At 44.6% G+C, this 7,809-nt stretch overlaps 1 pseudogene; it reads right to left on the bottom strand.

Moving 5' to 3' along the window:
• Positions 1–1,570: 1,570 nt before the first annotated feature.
• On the bottom strand, positions 1,571–3,285 carry LOC149836769 (cytochrome P450 86B1 pseudogene; annotated as a pseudogene).
• Between the last annotated feature and the right edge of the window lie 4,524 nt (positions 3,286–7,809).

Raw genomic sequence — 7,809 nt, 5'->3', positions numbered from 1 at the left:
GTAGCCCTCATCCTGGGCTGTAAAAAATAAAAGGCTAGCTACCAAAACGTCAGGTCTTCTCACCAAAAATTTACATCTTTCAAAAATCATGTTCAATTCTTGACCAGTTCCAAAATCAGCTTGGTTGTACAGGGAATTGAATTAAGAATGTTCTTCCAGGCAACCCATTCTCTCTCAAAGCCAAGCCAAGGACAGACCAGCACTACTAGAAGCAAATTATGCCTTGTACCAACCCCGGGTCGCTCGCATGGCCAGCACAGTGGTTGTGAAGGCGTTGAGTTGAAGACGCCGGATCAAACCCCATTAGTGACGAGTGTGTCTGTAGCTTTCAGAGGTGGGTCATGTAAGGCAAGGTGGACGTGGAGCTCCACCCGGGGTTTTCCCTGGCAGCGAGGGTTCTTAATCATCAAAAAATGGAAAAAAAAAATTATCTTGTATCATCACGAATTGTAAAATCCACTGTCCAATTAGTTAAGAATATGGAATAAACATTAACCTTAATCCAGTCTTGCTGCTGGAGGTATCCATTGGTTCTTCCAACAACTTTCCCGCTAGTGACCGGTTGAAAAACTATGGGAAAGGAGCAGCTTGCAGTTAGGTTCGTGATAAGCTCGGCTTGGCTTGGACATTGAGCATGGAGAGCCGAGCTACAATCCAACTCGTTTTGGTAACAAGCGGTGCACGAACATGGCAAGCTTGGCTCATATAGGCTCGTTTTACATATTATATATTTTATACATATATTATATTCTTAAAAATGCATATTATATATATTTTACACATGTATTATATATTTTACATATTATAAAGTTTAAAAAAATACTTGGAATACAAACTTTTTAAAAAAGGAGACAGCTCGGGATCGGCTCATAACGAGCTCACTAGTAGAGCTCGAACAAGGGTGTACCCTCAACGAGCCGAGCACGAACAATACCAAGCTCTTGTCATTTAACAGCCCTAGCCAATACACATTTTCCTCCGTTTGGCATATATAATCACCATCCACGCTGGTGACCAACAGCCGCTGCTCTGGATGACGTCGTCATGGTGCGTGAAGAAATTTGTGCAATGATGACGATATTCCATATGACCAAACTAGAGGGCCTCCACCCCCAAAGGGGTTAGCTAGGTTGGAGCGAGCTTAGCTGTCATACTGGCAGTCGGGGTTCGATTCCCGCGGGTGCAATGCCGCCGGGAAGGTGACTGTCTGGTACAGTTTCTCCGAATTATAAATAACAAAAAGTGGAGGGGCCCCACTTGAAGATTGTGCCCCCCCACCCACCCACCCACCACCACCACCACCACCCCGCACTAAAAGCGTATATGGGTTGGTTGCATAACACATGGTTCGAGTTGCATCTATGTCACTCAAATAGCACTGAATTGATGCACGCCGTATGAAAACGTGCAATTCTCTAAGAAAATAAAATAAATAAGTGCAAACTCATTCAATTATGTAGCGCCAGTCGCCAACTTGGCATATCTCATTGAATTTTGGGACACAACATTAAATCAAATCATAACAAGTTCACCAGCAAATTTTTCACATATTTCACGCAACTAGAGACACTATACCACTTATACAAACCAACAAATTAAGGCAAAAGTTATTCACATGGATATACTGAAAATGTAGGAACATATATAGCCCCCTTAACCATGGAATGCTAATAAACAATACTGCAACACATGCATCATAATCTAATGAGCCAATGGCCAGGGCTTGCTTCTTTTCTTCACCTTCACCATCAACCCATTTTTCATTGACATGATAACAGAGGGCTTAGGTGAAATTGGGTGGCCCTCTGTGACCTCAAACTCAAAGTTCAGTAAAACCTGAGCAGCAGCATATTTCATCTGCACGAAGGCCATCTCCTTCCCCACACAAGTTCTTGGTCCTCCATTGAAGGCCAGAAACTTGAAGTCACTAATCTGTTGCTTCTTGAGCCTCCCTTCTTCATCTAGCCACCTCTCTGGTACATACTCCAAGCAATCCTTCCCCCATACCCACTCCATCCTCCCCACAGAGTAGATGACATATAGTATCTTCATTCCTGGCCTCACAACATCGCCACTTGGAAGGACATCCTCTTTGAGGACACTCTTGTGTCCTATGGGTACAGAAGGGTACAACCTAAGGCTTTCGCACAAGGCTGCTTGAAGGTACACCATCTTTTGCAGATCTTCGTGGGTAAATGTCACATCACCTTCTTTCTTGTCACCAATTATAGCTCTGAGTTCTTGCAACAACTTAGCTTTCACATCAGGGTGTTTGGACAAAAGCCAGAAGAACCAACTTAGTGCGACTCCGGAAGTGTCCCGCCCGGCGATCAAGAAGTTGACACACGTGTCTCTCAGGAAAGCCATGTCGTCTTCGTGCATGGACATATAACTAGAAAGCAGGTCATCACCACCAACACCAGCACCATTTGTATTATGCATGGCCTTCCTTTGAGCCAATTGTTTGGAAACAAAGTCCTCAACAATGGCCATGGAATTGGCAAGCTGTCTCTCCTTGCCGAGTTTGAGTGTGCGAAGAAGTCTCCACCATCTCTCGGGGAGGACATGGCGGAAAAGAATGGATTCCATGGCATCGTCGATGGCTTTCGCAAAGGGGACGGTGGGTAAGCCTATAGAGAGGCAACCCGGATTAGTCCCGAACACCGCGGTGCAAGTACTGTCGAAGGTGAACCTGAGGAACACGTCCTGTAAGTTGATCGCCTTGCCGAGCTTAGCCGAGTGTTCCAGTAGAGGAACAAGCTGGGTCCGGACCATTTCTTCTGAGGTCCGACCCACGAACTGTCGGAAAGGCTTAGAATGGACCAAGGTGCTGGCCAACTTCCTCTGCGTCTTCCACGGCTCGTCGTCGGAGTTGAAGATGCCATGGCCCATCAAGTCCTGAAAAATGTGGTCAAACTCCTCCCCCTTGGGATAGTTGGGGAAGTTGGTCTTCAGCATGTACTCTATGTTCCTTGGGTCACTTGTCACGAGGTACTCCATGCCAGTGAACCAAGGTCCTTTGAAGATGCTGGTGCCCCCAATGATAGAGAGCCCTGTTGTGGACCAGTTGTAGAGGTCATGGAGGTTGAAGAGGGCAGCAGGGAGCATGCCAACAAGGGGCCAATCTATAATAAATTGGTCCCTTTGTTTTCTATAGGTGTGTATCAGATAGAGGCAGACCATGGCTAAGCATGCCTCAGGCCACCTGAAATTGGAAATGACCTCTCCCAACCATGACATGAACTGGTTCTGCAAGGGAAACCATGACAGGAACTGGCTCCCCATCATCTCTCTCTCTCTCTCTCTCTCTCTCTCTAGAGTAGGGATAGTGGGACGTGCTAACGTTGGCAAAAGACTGGTTTATATAGAAGGGATGAGCAAAGACTGAGGGAAAAATTACGTGTGGGAGACTTGGAAAAGAAGGCATGTTTTGAATTTTGTAGCTATAACGACCCAGCTAACCCCAATGGACAAGGGGTGGATCCCTAACTACCCTTTTGACTATCATTAAGGCCAGTAGCTGTGTTCGTCACTGGTTTCTCGCCCTCAGACAAACTAAGCCTTGGACCGTCTTGGGCCCCAAAAAAAATCTTTCTTGCTGTCACACTCTACCATCCATCGCCCCTTGTCATTGCTTGCCTAGAACATTAATCTCGATTGTCAATAATTAGACAAGATTAATGTTCTTTTATTACGGTAACTAAGCAGATTTACTTAATTTGTTGTTTTTAATAACAGGCGTTCAATTCTAACCTAGCAGTTGAGGTCTTCTGACAGAGGGTCGAGTCTAGAGGCCTTGGATGTAGAGAGCAGTGTTGTCAATATGGATCTGGTGGGCTCTATAAGGGCTTGGGTATCGTGACCTCAGCTAAGGTTTACATCTTAAGGGGTAGGTGTTGGATTAACCACCACGATTGACGTGGTGGTTATCCACGATGTGGATACATCCCCACATCAGGGATGATCCATCCGATAAATGTGCATACGATAAGAGGGAACGGTTACGCAAACCGTTCCCACCGTATGCTTTATAAAGACTGGGTATCATGAGCGACCCATGTCAAGTGTATGCTGAAGGGAAATACGGGTCTACTCACCGACTGCATCCGGAAGCCTGGGCTCGTGGAGGGCAGCAGTCCGGCTGAGCAGAGAAATTTTTCGGCGACCTCCTTTTTCCGGTAACCACCGCAGCTCAGCAATGGTCGCCTCAAGTACGCTCTGCTTTTCTGTTTTGTTTTATGCAGGGCCACCGCCACACAGGGATGTCGATTGAGGCTTCGCCGGAAACCCCCAGCCGACCCAACATTGGGTTATGGGCCCACACCCCGCTTCCGCTGCGGGGTGTGCTCTGGGTTGTCCAGCAAAGCAGGTCACCGTCGGGTGACGCTGCTGCTGGTCGCCGGAAGCCGACGACTGTCGCTGTTGGGCGACAAACAGATATAAAAAAAAAACGGTGTTACTTCTGTTTTGGGGGTTTTACTGTCGGCGAGGATAACACCGGCGTTTCCCTCTTTCATCTGTCATTAAAAGGCTGCAGAAACCGTCGCCGACGACTATTGAGTCGTTGGATTTCTGAAAAGGCTTTTGCGACATCAGTTTTCACCGGCGGATGGATGGTTGCTTTCGCCGAAGGAGAAACGCCATCAGGAACGACAACGTTGGTAGTCGGCAGGGGGCATCGCCGGCAGGCGACGTTGGTCACCGACCGGTGACATTGGTTGCCGGCAATGAAAAGGGGAAAACCCCTGTTTTCTAAAAGATTGGGGTTTTTCTGCCCCTTTTTCATTTTTCTATCGGGTATAACCGGATCGGATCCGGTATCTACCAGGTCCGACCCAGATCTAGTAGCCCCCGAGTCAGACTCGGATATGGTAGAAACCGGGTCTGACCGGGATCCGGTTAAAACCCGGGTCAGACCCGGATCTGGTAGCTACCGGGTCCGACCCGGATGCAGTATTACCAGGTCTGACCCGGATCCAGATTACCCCGGGTCTAACCCGGATCCGGCCAGTATCGGGTCCGACCTGGATCCAGACATTACAGGGTCCGACCCGAATCCGGCCAGTATCGGGTCCGACCCAGATCCAATCATTATCGGGTCCGACCTAGATCCAGCAAGTACCGGGTCCGACCCGTTTCCAGTCATTACCGGGTCCGACCCGGATCCGGCCTGTACTGGGTCCAACCCGGATCTAGATAATTCCAGGTCTGACCTGGATTCGGTTACAGTTGGGTCGGACTCGGATCCAGAAGGGTCCATGCACTATTTTGGCCTGAACCGGATCAAGGACTGACTCAGCCCTTTTCTGGGATCGGTTCAGAGCCGTTTTTTGGCCGGTTCCTTCTAGTTTCTCACCGGTTCCGAGATGCTAAGACACTGATTTCTTAAATATAAGAAAATATAGGGATTTTGGCATACGGTTATAGGTTTTTATGAACTTTTGTTCATACTTGACCCGGTTCATAAGGTTCAGAACCGGTTCAGACCCTTGGATGACCGGTTCAGGGCGGTTTCAGACCAGTTCAGAGTGCTTTAAGACCGATTCGTGATACATATGACAGATTCATTCAGTTTTCGTACCATTTCGAGGGTCATATGTCTGGTCTATTCGGTTTACGAACCATTTTAAGATATAATTTTGCATATTAGCATTAAGGATAGTTAGATGACTCAGTGTTTCCATGTCACCAAAGTGACTAAATACACGTAAGTCATCAATGAATTTTATACTATCATACAGTTTAAGCTGATATGCACATTGTACTTAGATTCATGAAATGATAGACGACCCAAAGGTAGTTTTATCGTGTTTGAAATTTAAGTAGGGTAGAATAAGGTAAATGTGTCGAGATACATCACACATGTGTATCCAAAGATACCTTGTGTTGATGGTCTATCTTCATAAGAACCTTAGTTTTACCGAATATGGTCGATAGGCGAAGTGGTTTCGCGTGTCGGAGCTCTTACCAAAGTAAGACTCCGATGACCCCCTTCACTCACCTATAAAGAAGCATATCAAGGGCCTTTATTATTTTGCTTTTTCCACTAAAGTTTTAGTCTCGTATCAATGTTTCTTGATACATGTCTTTTGTCATGCAGTTTTAAGTTCTGTGATTTTAGATGACTCTAGCTCTATACCTTTTCTAGATAGATCTAATTTTAGTGATTGGAAAGAAACTGTTCTTTTTGCATTAGGGTATATGGATCTAGATCTGACCCTAAGGATAGATGAACCCACTGCCCTCACTGATCAGAGCACTGCTGATCAAAAGATTGCTTTTGAGAAGTGGGAGCGCTCGAATAGGCTTAGCCTATTGCTTTTGCAATCTAAAGTGGCTAAGAACATTCGTAGTGCCATCCCATAATGCAGAACAGTGAGAGAATTCATGAATGCCATTGAGGCACAGTTTATGAGTTCAAACAAGGCCAGAGCTAGTACCCTGATGTCAAAACTCATATCTATGAAATATACTGGAGGGAGAAACATTCGCCAGCACATTTTGGAGATGAGAAACATAGCGTCTCAGCTGAATGACATGAAGCTCACCATCTCTGATTCTTTCCTAGTGCATTTAGTTCTAACGTCCTTACCTTTTGGAATACAGACCTTTCAAAATCCCGTACAACACATATAATGATGAATGGACATTTAATGAACTTATGTCCAAGTGTGTTGAAGAAGAAGAGATGATGAAAGGTGAGAACGTGCAGAGTGCACATATGGCTTCTCATACATCCAAGGTAGGACCAAGGAAAAATGCATTTAAGAGAAATGCTAGGAAGAAGCCAACTGGGGATAAGTCATCCCAAGACAAACAATCCAACTTTGCACCCATAAAGTGCTTCTTTTGCAAGAAGAAGGGACACATAAAGGCAGATTGCATAAAGTACAAGAAATGGTTGAAAAAGAGTGGTAATTTGTCATTAGTTTCTCATGAATGTAATTTATTACATATTCCTAAAAATAGCTGGTGGATTGATTCAGGTGCTACTGTTCATATTTCCAACTGTCTGCAGTTGTTCCTGAGCAGAAGGGAACCAACAATGCATGAGAAAAGCATCTATTCGGGAAACAAGATGCGTTCACATGTGAATGGTGTTGGAACCTGCAGGATTACTCTGGATACGGGCGTAGTTTTAGACCTTCATGATGTCTTTTATATTCCATCGTATAGTAGAAACTTAATTTCAATTTCAAAGTTGGATAAATTTGGATATTGTTTTAAGTTTGAAAATTCCAAATTGTTCATATTCAGAAATTCAATTGAAATTGGTTCTGCATTAGTTTATGATGGTTTATATAGATTGAATTTGAAGATCCAAACTCAGGAGTCTTTGACTTCTGAATATGCATTAGTTGGAAATAAGCGTAGCATGACAGATGATAAATCTTACATGCTTTGGCATCGAAGGTTGGGTCATATCTCTGAAAAGAGAATAAAGAGACTTGTAAATGAAGGGATCTTGCAATCTCTAGATTTTACTGACAATGACCCATGTGTTGATTGGATAAAGACTAAGCATATAAACACATATAAAGAGGGTGTCAAACGCAATAGTGAGATATTAGAAATAGTCCATACGGATGTATGTGGACCGTTTTTCCCCTGTTACACAGGCGAAAAATATTTCGTCACCTTTATTGATGACTATTCTCGGTATATGTATTTTTACTTGATTTTCGAAAAATCTGATGTTTTTCAAATGTTTAAAGAATTTAAGAAAGAAGTAGATAAACAAACTGATAAGGTTATTAAAATAGTCAGGTCTGATAGAGGTGACGAATATTATGGTAGGTTTACTAAGAT

The sequence above is a fragment of the Nuphar pumila genome, chromosome 5, assembly GCF_984573655.1.
Source record: "Nuphar pumila chromosome 5, dmNupPumi1.hap1.1, whole genome shotgun sequence".
Classification (NCBI taxonomy): Eukaryota; Viridiplantae; Streptophyta; class Magnoliopsida; order Nymphaeales; family Nymphaeaceae; genus Nuphar; species Nuphar pumila.
Note: the sequence above shows the minus strand (reverse complement) of the source record. Positions and strands in the feature narration are given on the sequence as shown.